Genomic DNA, 20,782 nt, shown 5'->3' with positions numbered 1-20,782 from the left:
GTGATCTGGCAAAGTATCTTGTATGGTTTCCAAGATGGATTGTATGCATTATCCAGTCCACAAATAAATTATTTTTACAGATGATGTTGTCCAAATTCGCAATATTAAGCACAGAATAATATTAATCAGCAATATATATCTCACTAGTAAACATTGTTACCTCACATTTGGCCATAGTGTGCATGATTTTTAAAAATATATGTTCTATGGGTCCTTTTTTGTTTGGTTTGGTTTTTAGTTAAATGCTTCTGTGATACATAGGACTTTTTATCTTTTCTGAAGGTATATAATTAGAGTAGCATCTATATTATGAGAAATTACTGTTAACTGATGGATGTGCACCAGACCAGCTGTCTGGTCCTGCAAGCATCACTTTCGGTATCCACCTTGAACATCTTTCTCCTAGTCCAAAGCTCCATCTGTGCTAGAGCTCCTCTCTCTGCTGCAGTAAAGACCCAACAGATGAGGAACCTCCATACATATTGTTATAGTGAACATTTGAAACTTGGTGAAAGCAGATGAATATGGAAATTTAGTCAGGATATCAGCCATTGTCTTAACCTGCAAATGAATGAAAATAATTTTGTGTTTTTCAGTGTTAACAACCCAGATTTTCAGACAGCAGCTAATCAGAGCTTGAGTCTGGACTTGTTAACATCAGTAAGAACAACTATTTAAAGTTGTAATATGATGGTTTCCTAAACTGTTATATAAAATTAAAAAATCTTTAATGAGGCTATCCCAAACAATGTGGTGTTGTTGTTTTTCTAAATTCAAGTAACTGGCAGTCACTGAAATAATATGTTTTACACCAGTTATGCATATCCTTACGCCACTTCTTTGTCTTAGCTCTCATTGTCAAGACTCAAGACCGCTAAGGAAATAATGTGAAAGTACAGGAAAATTATGACTGATCAGAGGAAAGGGTTAAGAACAACCTTCAGGCAAAGGTTTACAGACTACAGTAGAATCCGGAAAGAGAGAAATAGCAAGAAGCATAGAATGGTGAGAATTTACAGAATAAGAAAGCAGAATATGTTAGCAGCATAAATGTCTCCAAAAGATAACTCTGCTAGTTCACCATCAAAAGCCTACCCAGTTGCTGGATGAAGCGTTCAGTCCTGCCAACAAACCACTCCATGAAAGAAAGCTGCTGTAGTTTACGAGGTTGGCAGACACACTTTACATCAATCTCTTCAACTCAGAAGAAGCCAGGTGCCACTGAAACTGATCAGGCTGTTGCATTTTCCTGCAGTGATCATGTGTCATGTCAGTTACGAAGTCACAAGAACTATGTGACTACAACAGCACCAACTTGAAACAAAGAGGGACTGCACAAGTCTGTCTCTGGGAATTTTATTGTTGTCCAACATGAAGATAATTATTTCCCCAGTATTAATATCTGCTGTTAGTATGATGCACCAGTGTCAGGGCAGCTGGTTTGGGGCAAGTAGAAAGGACTGTATCTAGTAGAAAGAATCCTCAATAATGAAGCAGATTATAGCTACAGAGTCAGTAAATGCAAGAGGTATCTTCTAGTTTACCTGTGTAATTGGTCACCAGAAGGACAAAAAGATGAGAAACTCAATGAGATTGCGTCAACCCATTAACTTTAAATGATGAAAAAGTTTAGATTATGTTTGGAGGAGCAGTGTTCTGATTACACGTTTTAGTTGGTTCCAGTTGAACAGTTATCTTTTGAGACAGTTCATTTTTCTGTAATATGCTTCCTGAGCTTGGAAGCATATTATTAAATGTAACACCAGTTACATTTTATTTATTTATTTATTACATTTTTATTTATTACATTTTATTTCCCACCCTTCCTCCAAGGAGCCCAGAGCGGTGTACTACATACTTAAGTTTCTCCTCACAACAACCCTGTGAAATAGGTTAGGCTGAGACAGAAGTGACTGGCCCAGAGTTGCCCAGCAAGTCTCATGGCTGAATGGGGATTTGAACTCTGGTCTCCCTGGTCCTAGTCCAGCACTCTAACCACTACACCACACTGGCTCCTGATGTACAGTTGAACACTGCTCCTCCAAACATAATCTAAACTGATATAACTTTTTGATGTTACATCAGTTGCAACAGCATTTGTTTGTGGATGTACTCTTGATTAATAACTAAATTTTGTTACTTTTCAAGCAGCATGATGATGCTTTCCCTATGCTCAGAAGAAATATGTGATATTTCTCCTTGGAATTTCATGTTGCATCAGTTAAAAGAGAAATTACGTTTAAAAATTAGGTTGAAGCAATAATTTGTTTTGTTTTGTTAGATTATTTCATTAGATTTTGTTAAATCAAATATTGTTTGGGGGAAACGTAAACTTTCTTTTAGTTGTAGCATGAAAATTAGCTTTTATCTCTGCTCTGAATGTTGTGTCAGCTACATGATGGAATTGTCCCATACATATATATTGGGTTACTTTGGCCACAAGGAATAACTAAATCCAGGCTTTGAGCAGTACTTTTGCATTTTTATGACACTGTCATCACTTTAAAAAAAAAAAAGCAAACTTATTTTTAAGAATCTTTCATTTTACTCAATTGATGTTTATTTTTACAAAGTTGTAAACTATAACTTACAGAAAGTCTAATGATTTTTAGGTGTCTTTCCTATAATAGTTCATCCATCTAGACTTGGAAATTTTGTGTAGTAGAACTACCAAGACCCACCAGTATTAAAAAGTATTGTGGTGGTAGTTGATTTGGTAAGACCTTTCTCTTGTTACACAGTCAAATAATTTACCCAGAAACTGTTTATTTCAGCAATTCTCTCTCCATTCCTTTCACTGAAGCTCAGCTTGCTCAATAATTATATAGATCCATTCATCTGGACAAAAGTAAACATCAATTGCATTTCTGTAGGAGTTATTCAGGAGGTCACACCAGTTCTGTGTTGTTCACACACCTGCATCCCACACTTTTTCCCTTTTAAAGAGGAGCGATTTATTTTTAATATGAGGGTACCATGAAGTTCTGCTCTAGCTTTATTTCATAAAGAGAATCCTCCTCTCTATAGTGAACACAGATGTATTCCAGGATGGGGTAGAGGGGCATCTACTTTGGTAATGTTCATATTGATAAATAAAAATCAGAAATATTCAGGATTACTTGTGCTCACTACTCACTCAAATTTTATTCTCAGTACCACTTCAGACATTGAGGTTTGACTGTGACTTCTCCATGGTTGATTCCCATGTTGCATTGGCAATGTTTGATGCTCCACATCAAGTGGGATTTTTGTAATGACATGGATTATTTCCACCAGTGGGGAGAAGATGATGGGATTGGCAGTGCTCAAGTGATCCCACCATTCCACATAGTGCAAAACTGCAATCATCGCAGCTGTGGCAGACTAGCAGCCTCATTGCAAAGAGAGTGGTGACATCCAGATTAACATGTACTTGTGCAAATATGTTGCACTAGTGCAAGGCAGTGGCACTAGCTAGTTCCACCAAGTCACCAGCTTGCATTCCAGACTATTATTGTACTGGCTTAGTGGTGTGCTTGTACAAGATGTGGCATGCCTACTCCTGGTAAACCTCTTTCTTAGTCCATAGATGTTGCAGGGAATTATGCAAAACTATATGCTATCTTTGTTGTGCAATCACAACGCTTCCACAAACTGACCAGGACCACAAGATATTGTGCAACTTTGAGCATCCACTCAGCTATATGTGAGTGAAACCCTAACCACGTTTTAATATTGATTTTCAAACCGCAGTCATGTAGATGGCAGTGCATACCCACCCGGGAACCTGTGGCACTTCTCGCTGGCCACCTCTCCGAGTAGCAGCCCCACTCTTCCTTTTACCTATCCAGCTATGGAGTTGCCTGGCGACAGGGACACTGCCACATCCCATTCCAAGCTTGTCAGCCATTCGAGCAGCACAGTCCCACAGGGATATTCCCTCTTCTCTCTGTGTCCCTTGTTGCCCCCACCTGGCAAGCAGAAGGGATGGGGGTGATACGATGGGCACTAAGTGCTTTGCTCCTAGAGAATGAAGCAACAATGATGTATGTTCACAAGCACAAACACTCCATGTGGCAACATAGGCAGGACACCCCATCAGGGGCATAACTACCGTTAGGCAAGGGGAGGCAGTTGTCTTGGGGCCCCACTGCCTCAAGGGCCCCCCCAGAGGCACATCACATGACTCCCCACCCACCCATGTCGCACCCCCTATGAATTATGTTGAGTCTCTTGGAGATCGGCAGGAGCAGAGAGTAAAAAAACTAGATTCAATGTGAATTAGATATTCACCGTATTCATAATGGGGATGTGAGTGTGAGTGCACTATATATTGTGAAGTGTGTTTGTGTGTGTATATCAGCGATTTGAATCCAGGTCTCCCTAGTTTAAGCCAAAAATACTGTCCAGTGTATCCGACTGATTCTCACACAGAGTACATAGACAAAACATGGCAGCATCCTAACTAATGCAGCATTTGTGCACCAAAAGGGTGCCTGGCCACAACATTGGCATCCCTGCTTTAGAAGCATGGGTACTCCCATGAAGGGGGGCAACCTTCTCCAATTTTCCCTTCCCCTGAAAGCATTTGAGCAACCTAAAATTATGTCCCTGAGGGCTGTGCGACCTTCAGGGACATAATTTCAGGATGTGTAGTAGAGATGTACACAAACTGCTAATGCACTCCCTGGGGCAGGGCAGCGGCGGGGGGGTGGGTCCTTTAAAAAACAGGTACCTGTTTGCCCCCTCTCTACCACTTTCCCCACTGGTGCTCAATTTTGAAAGAGAAGGATGGGGATGCATCCTTTCTGCAGCCCCAATTGGCATTGGCACACACATGCCATTTGTGTAGTATGCTGACCACGCAAATGGCTGGTGCGTGTGCCAATGCCGTTTGAGGCTGCAGGAAGGAACGCTGCAACCCTGTGCATCTCTTTCAAAATCAAGCACCAGCGGGGGAAGGGGCGGGGAGGGGATGAACAAGTAAGGAGCGCCTTACCTGTTTGTTAAAGGCACCCACCACCCGTCGAGCTGGCATTCAAACAGGTTCAACACTCAAGGAGCGCCGAACCTATTTGTGAACATCCCTATTGCTCAGAGTGCTTTTAGGGAAAGGGGCAGGTGCAGTTTGTGAATGTGCCTCCAGGGGGCGGCGGGCGGCTTCTTTAAGGTAAACAGAGCCGGTGCTCCGTGCCGCCCAGCAGCCCCCGTGGCAGGGAATCGCCTCCGATTCCCTGGCCACTGGCGGGGGCTTGCCTCCGCGGGAACCAGGTGAGTGGCGGAGGCGATTCCCCACCGCGGGGGCTGCTGGGTGGCACCGAGCACCGGCTCCATTTACCTTAAAGAAGCCGCCCGCTGCCCCCCGGAGGCACGTTCACGAACCGCGCCTGGAAAGGGGAGACAGGTTAAAATTGCACCCCTATGCACAAGCACCTATGCTTCTGAATCAGGGATACTACCATTGTGACTGTGCAGACTCAGTGCTCAAATGTCAGCCACTGAGTCTTCCATATTGAATTAGGCCCTAGCCAATCAGGGAGGAAGGAGGAAAATAACTTCAGAGTATATCTTGACTCTGGGAAAGTAGAAGCTCTCAGGTCTTCCTTTGCTCAGGGCTCACGCAAGTATGAACTGAGCTCAAGCAGATATAAATCAAAAGGCTAAAAGAGCATTTAAAATATTTTGACCAGGTATGATCCTAGTTTTATGTCTAGCTGATGAGAGCTAAAGCTCCATTCACAATGACCACAGTGGGTTAACTAGTTTTAGATAGCCAAGCTTTATTTATCTAATTGTGGGTAAGGCATACGATTCATAATAGAATGGATTTTTATTTTTCCATCAAGCATATTTTCATCTGGTAATAAAAGATTTCAGAAGGAACAAAGGCATGTTGGAAGTTAGTGCCTCCTTTGTACTTGAAGTTTGGTTAGGTTTTTTGGTCACTGCATTTGTCAAACAACAACAACATGGAAATGCATTTTTGGGAAGCATGACACAAGCCAGATTTGACTTTAGGGCAATGAAATGGTGGCTGTCATATCTTTCCATTAGTTTTCACTGCAGTATCTTTCTGATGAAACTGCAGAAAAAAATAAAATTCCAAATTAAGAAGTTTAATGTTTACAGTAGCCACCATATTAAACACCCACATATGGTAGCCAGTGAAGTAATCTGACAGTCGTTGATCTTGATGAAGATATTATTTGTATTAGCAAGTCACTTCACTAAAAAGCAACTTGGGGATTGGAAGCTAAAGTTGGAGAATGGTCAGTGTGGTGGTGTGAGGGAGACGCAGCAGCAGTGTGTTTGTTATTATTGTGTCTAAGATGAGGTTTGTGTACTTTCGGGTTATTAGTATAGTTGTCTTGTGGTCATGTGGCATTGTGAATTTCTAGCCTGTCAATAATAGCCTGGGAAATTTCTACAGAAGTATATTATGAAAAGAAAAAAGCACAATTCCAGTTCGGAAGCAAGACATTTCTGTTGCACTGTATGAAATGCAGAGCAAGAGCTCAAAATTCATATTGTTGTCATTTTTGGATCATGGAAGGAACCACTGGATGACATCTGACTAAATTTACTCAAGGAAGCCCCATTGAAATTAAAAAGACAAGTGATGCATACCTAACTTAAAAGGTCATTATTACTTTCTATGGGACTTCCTTGATTACATTTATTCAGAATGTCAGCTAATGAGCAATCTTTATTTTGTAATGGCGGGAAGGGGGTCAATGGTAAAAGTTAAATCAGTTACTTGAACCATCAGCTGGCATTTGTCGCATAGTCTCGTAAATCTAATAATAAGAATATACTGAGTGCAAGTTGGGTTACCATCCTCCTTTTAAAGGAAATAAAAGTAGGAAAAGATAAACTGGAAACTAAAATTATCAGAAGTACAAAGAGAGACTGAAGCGCTTGGGACTGTTTAGTGCAGAAAATATGAGCAAAGTAGGAAGTGACCAAAGATTATATAACCTGTTGAATCAACTTGCAAAGCACTCTACATCCAGTAAAACTGGATAATGAAAAGTAGGCACTTCTTTACATAACACACAATCAGCCTCTGAAATTTGCTAACAGGATTTTGTGGTGACCAGTGGCATAGATGGCTTTTTTAAAAAAAAGGATTAGAGAAGTGCATGGGAAGTAGATCTACCTTTGGCTGTCAGGCACAGTGGCTAGAAATGGAACCCAAATCGTCAGCTTTTCACTGACCACTATGTACTGAGGACAAAGAGCTGACATTAGATGAGTTTGGATGCTTTGCAGCTGCGTATACATAAGGATGTGCTTGCTTCGTAAGCATGCACATTTATTGTGTATTAATTTTTATTTTTATAATCTGCTTGTCCTCTTAGGAGCCCAGAGTCATAAACATGATTATATTTATCCTCGCAACAACACTGTGAGGTAGGCTAGGTAAGAAATGAGTGATTGGCCCAGAGTCACCACCAGTGAATTTCCTGGCTGAATGGAGATTTGAACTCCCTGGTCCTTGTCCAGCACTCTAACCACGACACCACATACATACTTCCCACCTACCAATGCACTGGGGAGCCTAGAGGGGACATCGCGTGTGTGTGCGCGCGCACACACACACCAATTGTCAACTAATCATTTATTTATTTATTTATTTAATCAAATTTGTACACCGCCCCAAACTTTCGTCTCTGGGCGGTTAACAATATCATAAAACAAGTTAAAAACATATACAAAAACTAAAAACAATTTAACAATTTAAAAATAAACCAGAAATTAAAACCTAAAAATTTAGGAAGCTTAGAAAGCTTGGGCGAAAAGATGGGTTTTCAAGTTGTTGTTTTTTTAATTGCCAGAGATGGGGAGGATCGTATCTCAGCAGGGAGTGCATTCCACAATCTTGGGGCAGTGACTGAGAAGGCCCGTCTCTGTGTAGCCACCAAACAAGTTGGCGGCAGCTGGAGACAGACCTCCTCAGACGACCTCAATGGGCAGTGTGGCTCGTAGTGAAGAAGACGCTCTCTTAAAGACCCAGGGCCTAAGCCATTTCGGGCTTTATAAGTTATAACTAGCACTTTGTATTTTGTCTAGTAACCTATTGTCAGCCAGTGTAGCTCCATCAGTAAAGGAGTAACATCTCCGAGATGACCCAGAGACCAACCTGGCTGCAGCATTCTGAGCCAGCTGAAGTTTCTGGACTACGTACAAAGGTAACCCCACGTAGAGCGCATTACAAAAGCCAAGTCTGGAGGTTACCAACAGATGTACCACTGTTTTGAGATCATTGATCTCGAGAAACAGGTGCAGCTGGTGTATCAGCCAAAGCTGATAGAAAGCACCCCTGACCACCACCTCAACCTGAGAAACCAGGGAGAGTTGTGAATTCAGAAGTACTCCCAGACTGCGGACCTGTTCCTTTTGGGGAAGTGTGACCCCATCTAGAACAGGTAGATCGAAATCGTCTCTAGAGTTCTGACCCCGCACAATTAGTACCTCCGTCTTATTGTGCGGGGTCATTTAGAGACTTCTCAGTTGTCTATCTTCCTTGGAGGCCTTCAGGAGAGCCAGCCTTAAAGACCTAACTTTTTCGCCTGGCCTTTTATGATGTCTAGTTTTAATTTTAATTTTTAATTTTCATTTGAATATTTTTTTTAAAAAAACACACACTGTAATTGTTTTATGATGTGTGTTTGATTTTATGGGAGAAACTCAATATCTGCAGATTCGCATATACGCGGTTGGGTAATAGAGACCCGATCTTGGCATATGCTGGAAAAATGGGGGCGGCGCACATAGACATCGCATGTCTGCGGGTCAGAGGTGGATGGAAATGACTGTGGAGGTCATTTCCAGATGCCATTTTGTGTTTCGGAGCCTCAAAATGGCTCTGTTTTTTTAAGGGGGGTGGCGATTTTTGGCCCATTTTTGGCCAATTTGGTGGCATTCAGTTGCACAGCGCAACTCAGGGGAAGCAGGGGTAGACAGATTCCCAGCTTGATTAGGGGAGGGCTTTGGGGGAAGGGGGTGATTCATCCTACAGCTTGTTCCCAGTCCCTTAACTGTGGTTAACAAATGGGAAATGTTATGTGAACCATCTTTAAATAAAGTACTTTCAGAGGAGCCAATGTTCATTCACTTCAGTAGGAATTACTCATGTAGACACATGTCTATTAAGGATCAAAAGTTTCACTGACATTTTATTCTGTCAGTTTATTCTGGTGTGTTTTTCCATGTCCTAGAGATTTGTGTAATTAGTTAACCAAAATTGTTTATATACAGATCTAATGTCAATTACTCACTCACTCACTCTCACATACACTTACTTCTATAGTCTTTGAATCAGCTCAGTTTAGGGACCTATGGGAAAGGTTGCTTTCAAATCTGTTCCCTGCGTGAACTGATTAAAAATATTATGTTGGCAGGAGAACAAAAACATGCATCGACAGAAAAATAATTACAAAAATTCACAGCAAGAAATAATCTAAAATTACACTGAGGCATCTCTTCAGATTTGTACCACAAACAAGCGTTTTCTTGTAGTATTAACAATGCATTCTAATGGAACCAAAGGGAATAATTGGAAGAACACTTCAAGCCACAAGGCTTAATTAAAATTTCTTGTTACAAAATCATAGCCTTTCAACTAATTTGGTAGATGTTTAGAGGAACAATTGGCAATGCCTCTAAAAAACACAGTACTAAGTGTAAATAACTAACACTGAAGACTTTTTGCCCCTCTGTTGCCTTTGCTATTTCTTCCAATAGATTGCAGCCTAATCCTAAACATGTCGAACACCTCAGAAGGGAATGAATAGCTCAGAGCAAGCTGCTGCAGTTTGATTCTAAAGTTACAGAGGTGATCATAATGTTTGCTTGCTACTTACCAAGAGGTTCAATAGAATCTCCAAGCCAGTGTGCAACTGGCGCAGAGGTTGAACTTGGTGAGTGGCACGCAAATGCATTCTGAGATTTGGAGATGTGTCTATGTGTGTGTTTTCTCTTGAGCAATCGGGTTTCTAGAAGTTTTCTTGGTATCCTCCTAAATAATTAAAATAAATCAGAATGCACAATACCCTTTCAGAAAACAGAGGCTCACCTAAGTAATATATGTTACATAGTAAGCTTAGCAGTGCACCAGGAAGATGTGACCACACTAGAGAGTTTTCTTAGCTCTGCAGAGTGGAGTACACAGAGTAGGTGTTGTTGTTGTTGTTCATCTCTGTTTCTCTCAAAAGTGACCTTGGCTCTCCAAAATATTCCCAGAGGGCTGTGCAACCTTCAGGGACATATTCTGGGCAGTGTAAGGCATTTCCAAGGGAAGCAAAGATCAGTGGAAAACACACCCAGCCTGTGTGCTACGGGTGCATCTTCCCAGCATCTTGCAGCTGGCCAGTCCTGTAGCCAGCCTGCAAGTGTGAGGGGGGAAGTGGGGGGGGAAGTAGGGGACCCAGGTTTTACTGCCTTAGTTGCTCTCCATTACATTACAGTATAGCAGTTTGAAAACTATTTGGGGCAAGCAGAGAAATATTTAGGGGGGCAGGTCCACCCTAGTTGCCCCACCCACAGCTACAGAGCTATGTATGGGTCTGCAGCTGGATTAATCAGGATGGCTTGTAAGTGATTTTAAGGTGTTCTGTATTAATTGTTTTGATAGCTTTAATTTTTATAATTTGAATTGTAATTATCTGTAAGCTGCCCTGAGACATACATATTGAGCGGTACATAGATATCTTAAATAATGTCAATCAGGATGTTATACTCTGTGCTGAGACCTTTATTTTCATAAGCATCCCTCCAATTCCCTAGTTCACCAACACGAGAGCTCAATATCAGTGGTAGCCTCACTTCCATGAGCTTCTTTCCTTTCCATTCTCACAGTGGATTCAAATTAGAAGGAGCTACTTGGTGGATGCCTTATATCTAATCACATTTGTATTGTGTGTTGAAAACCATTTCTGAATAATCTGCCTCTAACTCAAGACAGCCAACCCTCACCACAACATCATTTTTAGTTAGTTGTTTTACATGAAGAAGAGTTATTTGTTAGAAACCTGGTGGGAAATGGAATTGCTTCTCTGAATCTTTATCTTTGTGCACGCATAAGAGTTGGATGCTCTCTGTTAACATTGGGAGGAGAGCTGGTCTTTGCTAAGTCCTGGTTTGCATTTGCATGGGGTGACTACATTTTTATTTTATTTTATTTTATTTATATACCTCCTGACTCCAAGGCTCTAGGCGGTTCACAACAATAAATGCAATCAGAACAAAATAAAACAACTGTTAAAACAACAATGATTTAAAACAATTTAAAACTTTCAGAGATTACTAAAAGCCAGGCTTTCCCCCCTTTTAAAAATGCATCTTAAAGGCTCTTTTAAAGGCTGATAAAAATGTTAAAACATGAATATCTATAGGGAGCAAATTCCACAGTCCAGGAGTGACTACAGAGAAGGTTCCCTCCGGAGTCATCTCCATGCCTCCAGTCATCTCTCTGGAGGCATCCAGAGACGGACCTCCTTCAAGGACCTTAATGGGCGGTGATGATCATGCAGAAGAAGGCACTCTCTCAGGTAACCTAGTCCAATGCTGTTTAGGGCTTTACAGCTAATTGCCAGCACATATGAGTGCTGTCTGTTGTAAGCAGAGGTGCACCTAGGTAATTTTGGAGCCTGGACCTATAGGTCTTTGGAGACACACACACACACACACCGCTCGCCCCACTGCAAGTTAAGCATCATTTTTTAACATGTAGGTTCTTAAGGTCACAAACCACACCACCCAGGACAGACTAAAGATGATTGGGGGGGCCCCAGGGGGTGTGGAGGCCCTGGACTTCAGCCCCAAAGTCCAGGAGTAAGAGCGCCTCTGGTTGTAAGGTATTAGAAGATGAGGCCATAGCTCAGTGGCAGAGGATCTGCTTGCATGCAGAAGGTCCCAGGTCCAGTCCCTGCATCTCCAGATGCAGCTGGGAGAAACGCCTGCCTGAAACCTTGAAGAGTTGCTGCCAGTCAGCATAGATAGTATTGAGCTAGATGGACCAAAGGCAACTTCCTATATTCTTAACGTCTGAGGGTTGACCTCCTGGTGCTCTGTCACTAGTGGCCAACTTGTATTGAAACAAAGACAGTTAACATGGACTTAGTACAGAATTCCCTTTGCTCACAACTGTGTTTAATATTGAGTTCTAGGTAGCATTGTTTTCTGTGCAGTGTTCAGTGTTGTGCTTTCTTTGTGAGTTGGAGAGTAAACTGCATACTGGCCCTGACCACCATTACTCTTCATTTAGTTGTTGTGCTAGTCCTTTTGTATTTGGAAATATTGCATGTTTGAGACCATCCTTCATAAAAGTGTCATTAAATGAGCTTCTTTCCACTCCCTTGAGAACACTTCTTTCGTTCCAGTTATATCTACATCTGAATAATACATACAGGCATGTGTGTATTTCTGGAAACAGTAAATATATAAAGCTAAAACATTATCAGCAGCAGTAGATATTACCCACGCTTGTGTTAACTAATCATACTCTTTCAAAGATAGGACTGTTGAGTGAAATACAATTTATTTATTTATTTGAGTGCCTCTTACCTAATTTGTAACATGTTCTAGAAACTGGATTTAAAAAACAAACTTGTAGGTATTCAGAAAGATTAACACAATTTTACAAAACATAAGCTTGATTAATTGCAGGTGACATTTAAAAAGCACAGTTTGTGCTGTGCTGGCCAGTCAGTCTTGGCTGCAAATGAACCCCCTCCCTTTGCAATCCAGTTAATCTCATACTTTATGTAAACAAGGGGTAGGTTTTAGGGGTTCATGGATTGCAACTGGGAAATGGGGAAGCAGTTATACAGTGTACAAGAGATACTAGTATACTATGCAACTGTGACCTTCCTGCAGATACTAGCATAGGACCCCCATCATACCTGGCTTTTGGCCACTGTGGCTGGGCATGATGGGAGTTGTAGTTCATAATCAGCTGGACGGCTGAAGTTGTACAGCCCTGCTCTAAATGGACCCCTCGGCATGACTCCTATTGTAGGACATTACTCTGAAGAAGTCAAACAAAGTGATGACTGCTGGCAGGTTGCAAAGGAGTACCTGCAGTTCTTAAATGAACACCACAATGTGAATTCCCATTTCTGTCTGGTTCGCAAAGCACTTGCTGCAGTAGGAACCCTATTCTCTAAAATGGAGCTTCTCTATAACCAGTGCTTTAAAGATCAAATTACCTTTGTGCAATTGCAGCAACAGGGCTAACTTGCTTTATTCAAGTACCTGTAAAAACTAAACTACAGAAATTTCAAAAACTTGCTAGACAGCATTACTGTCAGGTAGATTCAGAACTGGTTGGAATACCATGCTCAGTGATTCCTAATTAGACTGCAAGGGGTTTTTCATTAGAGTGCTACAAAGTTCTCTACTGGACCTGATACTTGTCAGTGTTTTTAGCCTACTTTCCGTAAGGAAAGTAAGCTTATGAGATCACCCAGCTTTCCATGTGTGTCCCCTCTATCAACTTCACAATGCCTGGACTGATTTGAAACAAATTTGGTACAAATGTAGGGGCATCTCAACAGCATAGTTTGTGATGGTGTCATCCACCCCTAATCAAGATGGTGGATGTGTGGACATTTGCGGCACAAGTGAGCTAACTTGTGAAGACGTAATTATCAATTAAGCTTGTAGTGAAAGGAAAGTCGACAGATTAGCTCTTACCAGAACTTGGAACAGCTAACACCTCAAATGACATTAATACAATTTAAAATGACCTCGATGGAATGGAAACTAATGACAAGTGCAATATTCTGAATTTTGGTCTCCAAAAAAAGAAAGAAAGAAAAGAAATCCAATGGACAGGAACAGATGGGTGATATTTGGCAGTATCACATGTGAAAAGGATCCCAAGATTACAGGCAGTCACAAGCTGAACCTGAGTCAGTACTGCACTGAAGCTGCAAAAAAGGCTAATGTAATTTTAGATTGCATTAATAGAATCATGTTCCTAAATCACAAGAAGAAATAGATCCAGTTCATTCCACACTAGTTATCTGGAGTGCTGTGTCTAGTTCTAGATACCACCCTTTGAGAAATATGCAGGCAAATGTGACCTGAATCTTTCATGAGTTCAGAGGAGGGCAACAAAGATGATCAGGTTTAAAAATCACATTAGGAGGGAAGGTTGAATGTACAGGGTATGATTAGCCTGGAGAAAAGAAGACGGAGGAGGTGCATGACTGTACTGCTCAGATACATGAAAGGCTGTCATAGATGAGGGCAAAGACTTTTCTTTGCTGCACTGGAGAACAGGGCTAGATCTAATAGGCTTAAGTTACAAGAGGATTGGCTTTGATTGAACATTCGGAGTAACCTCTTAATGCTAAAAGCTGTTCAGCAATAGAATTAATGACCTTGTGGGCAAAGGTGAGTGGGCTCTCCCTTTCTGGAGGCCTCCCTGTTGGTGTTACTCTAGCTTTGACTTCCTGCTGATAATAATAATAGTAATAGTGATAAGTAATAATCATCTTTGTTAGCTGCCCCATAACAAATTGTTCTTCCTGCACTGAACAGAGGAGTGGGCTTGGCAGCCTACAAACTATTCTCAAATGCAATGATTTTAGAGCTGTAGCAGCTTGTACTGGCATTTTAAAGCTTGGTACTGCATACAAAGGAGAGTCCTTGACTTAATCTTCAATATTATTTCCTTCTATTTGTTGCTTGTCTGTTTTATAGCTAAATAATATGGTCTGATGCCCCCAACTCTATCAGATCAGACTGTCTGTGGCATTGGACCAGTGCCAGCAGCCAATCTCTGAATCAGTGTAGCAGTAACTATCATTTTTACTGCCTTTTGAGAATCTTGGGCTGAAGGCAGATGTAAAATGAAAAAGAGAACTCAGACCATGTTCTTCAGATGCATTCCAAGTATGACTGTGCTGAATGTTCTCAGGTGAATGCTTTTGGGGGTTAAAAGGAGGCATTTGGGAGCCCAGTATATTCTCTAAAATACTTTTGGGGGTTGCAGTGGCTCCAATTTTTTTGTTTTCCACAGGGGTTGCTACTTCCTCAAAATATGATTTTACTGAATCAGAGATCATGTTGTGAACGTGATGCTTGAAAATGCTGAGTTGCCAGTCAGATCTGGCAGTTTGGCCTGTGGACAAATATGCCCAATTCAGTGTGGGAGCAGTGCTTCCTTATTCCATTGTCATCACTCTGGATGGGCTGAGAGGGAACACAGTGGCCATTTTGATCACTGCTTGGGCAGCTACCCATTTTCCAGACAAGTTGGAGCAGGAAGGGGGAGTGTATATGCTGTTATGGCTTCTGCTCGCACCACCTAAACAAGACGGATGAGACTTTTCTGCCCCCAGATCAACAAAAAATGAGAGCAGCAGCGATATAGAAAGATGCTGAAAGGCATCATCTCATACTGCACGGGAGATGGCAATGGTCAACCCCTCCTGTATTCTACCAAAGACAAGCACAGGGCTCTGTGGTTGCCAGGAGTCGACACTGACTCAACGGCACACTTTACCCTTAAACCACTTTGGGTGTATACATTTTGTATTTTTATTTCTTGCAAGGAGGGTTGTGGAGCATTGGCTTAAAAAAAAAGGTGCTATGGGCTTGAAGGAATGAGTCTTCAGCTCAGCCCTTGCTCTGAGTTAGCTTCAACCCTGAACTGCAAATCATACAGAGAGCCAGATGCTGACTGTTGGTTTTCCCCCAGTCTTATCCTTTCCTTTTAGCACATTATTTGCTACCACTGGCTGACTTGATACACAAGGCAACACCAACTTTCCAGATTGGTCAGCATTGCTACACACATGGAATATGGCCACAGCAGTGGTACCCAAGAGCACAGTTGCACAACTACTTAAAACGGTGCACCCACCCTTAAGCAGCATTATTTCCATGCTTTCCAAGTGCAGGGATCTTGTTCTAAGTTTTTGCACAACTGCACTCCTCTGCAAAACCGGTAGGCTTGGCTTCCAATCCACACACACATAGAAGCTCCAGCCAATCGGGAACACCAGTGTTGCCTTACACATTATGTTGGTCACTGGCTGCTACTTGCACCTGCCTCTTCCTCCAACAGAGGAAAGCTAATGAAGTGCTCTGCAGTCATGCCAGAACCTTCCTAATCAGAGATGCAGAAGGCAGAAGTGCACAGGAAGAGCAAACAAAGGTAGTAAATGCTGTAGCAGGGGACAAGATTGAAGGACTGCAGCCAACATTGTGTTCACTGGTATGTGAATAAGTTCAGGAATGAAAATGGACTCGGAACACATCTGGAGAATGCTCTAGGCCAGAGATTCAACGTTGGGTCCCCAGATGTTATTAGACTTCAACTCTCATAATCTCCAGCCAAAGGCCACTGGGCCTGGGGATTATGGGAGTTGAAGTCCAAGAACATCTGGGGACCCAACATTGAGAATCCCTGCTCTAGACTCTCTCTGTCTCTTTCTCTTTCTTTCCAGTTTTTGAAGTCTTTTGGCCTCAAACTTCAAAGCAAAGATGCACAGTGCTGTACATGACTTCCCTGAAAATAACTGTTCAGAATTGGTGGTCATGCTGGCAGGAGGGAGAACCACCCAATACTGACCCACTTATCAGGCCTAGGATGCTGTACCTGTCACACAGTCCACTGGATTTCCGAAGTATGCATAGATCTAAGGCTTTCGGGTTATAGGACAAGAGAGAATCTGTTAGTATCTGTCTTTGAGAGATACAGGCAAAGGACGAAAATCACAGACAAAGTGTAGTTTGGTATTTGTAATGATGTCAGCCCAAATGAAGCTGATTTTGCTGCATGTTGCTAACAAAATTCTTCATACCTTTTAAAATTCTCCAGTATGTGTGTTGACTATTACAAATCAGTTTCCTCGTTGACAGTCATACAGCAATAATTATTCTAAGCAGCTATTCAAGTTAAGGATAGTTATTCTAAATTAATGAAGGTTATTCTAAGCAGCTATTTAACTTAAGCCCCCCCCCCCCCCCCGAAAAAAAGGCACATGGTTGAATGTATGTATGTTAGAGTTCTGGAATCTAATGGCTGAGACAGAGGACACTGGAACAGAGACAGGATTGCTTGTAATACGCAGTGAGTTGCTGAATACTTTCTGGCCTTGGGGAAGGCATTTAATTTCTTTTCACCTCAGTCAAGCTCAGGCAGAAAAGTGAATTTGAGAAAAAGAAAGAGAGAATCTAGCCTATTGAAAACCAGATATTGCCCTAGAGCGCAGCTTTCTAAGATACAGTTATTTGAAATTACAGTTCTTAAAGGAAATCTTTGCCCCATTGGAACTTGGTGTGTACCACAGCGACATACATTGTTGCTGGCCGCTCATGGACAGTGATATCATACATGCTGAGCAAACGTTAAAATAAATGTGATTTTTCACTGAAAGACTCCAACCCTGGCGTAACTCAGGACTGTTCATGTGAGGTCACTGTGAGATTCATGGGAATGTATGATTTTTTTTGTAGAGTGCATTTTAGTTATTGCCTATCACCTGTCATCTTGCTGCATAATGGATCAGTACACATCATATTGATTCCATGAGATCTCATTTTGGGCTGGTCCAGGAGTCAGTTATGTCATGTGAAGGAATTCATACATATTAAACAGTGGCTGACATCCTGACTGCACATGTGCTTCTAACATTAGAGATGTGCATGGAATCACGCCTCTGTGGTTTGAAGGCTCCGTGGGTTGGCGCTTTAAGGGTGGGGGAGGGTGCACTCCCCCCTCCTACTGCTTTCCCCCCACTGGCACCGTTTGTTCCTAAAAACCTTTGGGGCGGCAGCATACCTCCCTGCTGCCTCGTTGCCCTCATCGGCCAGAAGTGGCCGGAAGTACCGGGTGCATATGCGTCGGACGGGCACACGCACGCCCGGTACTTCCAGCCGATGAGGGCAACAGGATGGCAGGGAGGTACACTGCCTCCCCAAAGGTTTTTAGGAACAAACTGCACCAGCGAGGGAAAAGCCGCAGAAGGGGTGATTGCACCTTCCTCCACCCTTAAAGTGCCAACGCCTGGGGCCTTCCAACTTTGAACCTGCCCCATGTTCGAACCTGTTCAGAGGCCCGTAAAAGGGCCTCTGAACAGGTTAGTGCACATCCTTATCCAACAGTAGTAGAGATGTGCACAAAATGAATTTTTCAATTCAAATTCCAAAAATTCATTTTAAATTCAAATCAAATTCGCATCTGGTCCAGAAATATGAATCAAATTTGAATCAATTCAATTATGTTTTGGCACCTTTTTAAACCAATCAGGGGGCCTGATTGGTTTAAATTTAAAAAATTCAATTTTAATCAAGTTGCCCTTTTAAGAGGCGATTCTATTTGAATTCAAATCACTCAAATCACCCAAATCATTTTGTTGTGAACTGCCCAGAGGTGTAAGTTTTGTGCAGTATAAAAATATGATAAATAAATAAAATTTCAAAGTCAAATCATTTCAAATAGATTTGCACATCCCTAAACAGCAGCATACGTGCAGCACTAACAGTTTGGCTGCATTTGCACAAATGTGCAGTGATTTTCACTGTGACCTGCACAGAAACATCCCTGAGAGTCATAAGTCCTCAGGGACAGGTTGCCATGGTAGAACAGTGCTTCTGGAGCTCAGAGAATAGTAAAAATTCAGTGTGGAAACACTGAGGCTAGCATTGTGTATGTGCTACTACTCTTAGGAGCTCATATGCAGCATTAATCAGGATGACAACCATTGTTTTTATAGTCTGAAACAGAAAGCACACAATTTCTTGACTGCTTTAAGGGGTAAACATTCATAAGTGCTATACTAATAAAACAAAATAAATTTGCTTTCATAAATTAACATAAACTTATGACAGATGTGGAGGACATTAATTTGTCTTTAGGATAAATTAGGAATTGAGTATTCAAACTAAAGGGCCTGGTGGGAGGTCTACTTCCATACCTGGGAGACATCCAAGCTGAATTACTGCTTGCCTGGTAAAACAGGGCTATCTGGGCTGCCAATCAACTAGCAGCTGGTGCTTCAGATTGGTTTGGAAAGCATTATGGGCTTTGTAGATAGCTGTCCCCAGGAACTGAGTTAATGCAAGTAGAAAATAAGAGTATGGAGGACTGAGTGTAGAACATCAACAAGAATGGAAGAAGGTAACACTCTGGCTGAGGAAGCTGAGTATTTCTAACATTGTCAAGATAAACATTGCTGAGAAACAGAAACCAGAAATATATCATTGGATTGACTGCATTCCTTTTAATTTTCAGGTTGTCGCAAGAAGGTTGGGCTGGGTTAATGTTAATGGTTATGGTTGCCAGGTAGTTGCAGAGTGGGTTGCTATGGACCCAGTGAAGTTTTTCTGGGTGTGGTGTAGTAGAAAGTAGAAATGGAAGAGTGAGTTTAAAAAGCCTAATAATACATCCCTGTCCATCACTTTCCAATAATCTGACACTTGCAATGGTGTTGAGATATACTGAAGCAGTTGATATCCATGTGAAACAGGTTTACAGTAAATTGTTTCTTAAATATATGTGAAAATCCATTAACTTTATTCCATTTTTTTAATTCATTCAGTATTGTCCTTTAATTTTATTATTTAATTGAAGTTCTTAGCTTCATCACTAATGGGATCAAGTAAGTTACCTTAATATTATGTAATGAGCTCAGGAGTAGGTTCTGGGCTTATTATACACAAGCTGTTCTAAAACCCAGTCTAACTGAAATACTCCATTTGAACCACCAGTAAGGGCGAGTTATCATGTGTATGATGAGCAGTGCTGATACAGGTTGAGTATCCCTTATCCGGACATCTGAAATCCAAAATGCTCCAAAATGCTCCAAAACCACGCTGTAACAAAAACAAAACGCCTCAGCTCACTCGCTCACAGATTCCCAATTTTGCTGCTTTTAAACATGCTGTCAAAACTTACTTATTTCAGAAGGCTGTTAGTGACAGGGGTTTTGTCTGTAATTCTCTCTAGTCACGGCTCTGTTTTTATTGTGGAGCTTTGTAATGTTTTTTATTTTCTCACTTTGGCGCTAGAGGGAAAAGGGAAAGCCCCCCTTCTCCACTCCCTGCTCACTCTGGCACCTGCTCTGTTGGCGTCTGTTTTGGAGCTCTGGATCCCATGCCCAAGATGTCTCATTATGCAAATATTCCAAAATCTGGAAAAATCCGGAAGACTTCTGGTCCCAAGCAGTCCGGATAAGGGATACTCAACCTGTAGTGGTTTTTGGGAGGCTCAGTGTCTCAAAAGATGGAAAATGAGTAGTAGACTTCTTTGGGTTTCCCTGTAATAAACACTTCAGTTAGATCTCTCCCCCACATTCAGCCATTCCTTCCCCTTCTTTTGCCTAGGTTTCATTATGGAAAATGCATGTTAATAAATATTGTTTAAGCTTTGGTAGTAAAGATTGTCACAAAGGCTTGAAGGTGCAATAGACAGAATGAGAACCTGTTAAGCTTAATAGGTTATAAAGCAGGCCTGTTCAGCTTAGGCCCCCCAACTGTTTTTGGACTACAACTCTCATAATCCCCAGACACAGTGGCCAATAGCCAGGGATTATGGGAGTTGTAGGCCAACATCTGCAGGAGGGCCAAAGGTGAGCAGGCCTGTTATAAAGGTATCACTTGTCTTTCCTATAAATAAGAACTACTTGTGAGTCTTGGGGAGTTTTAAACAAAAGTATATTTGCACAACATTTTTAAAGTGTTTCAAGCCTAAACATGTAAAATATAATTCTAAACAATGGTGGCTGAGATTCTTCACAGTCTAACCTCAGTGTTAGGAAGCCACCACGCACAGAAAAGGCAGCCC

The 20,782-nt window shown here is 41.7% G+C and overlaps 1 protein-coding gene across 7 annotated transcripts in view; it reads left to right on the top strand.

Annotated features, from left to right (window-relative positions):
• MMP16 (matrix metallopeptidase 16) overlaps nt 1-20,782 on the top strand; it is a 350,260-nt gene that overhangs the window by 228,305 nt on the left and 101,173 nt on the right. The gene's annotated exons all lie outside the window — the stretch shown is intronic.

The sequence above is a fragment of the Hemicordylus capensis genome, chromosome 4 (assembly GCF_027244095.1).
Source record: "Hemicordylus capensis ecotype Gifberg chromosome 4, rHemCap1.1.pri, whole genome shotgun sequence".
Taxonomy (NCBI): Eukaryota; Metazoa; Chordata; class Lepidosauria; order Squamata; family Cordylidae; genus Hemicordylus; species Hemicordylus capensis.
Note: the sequence above shows the minus strand (reverse complement) of the source record. Positions and strands in the feature narration are given on the sequence as shown.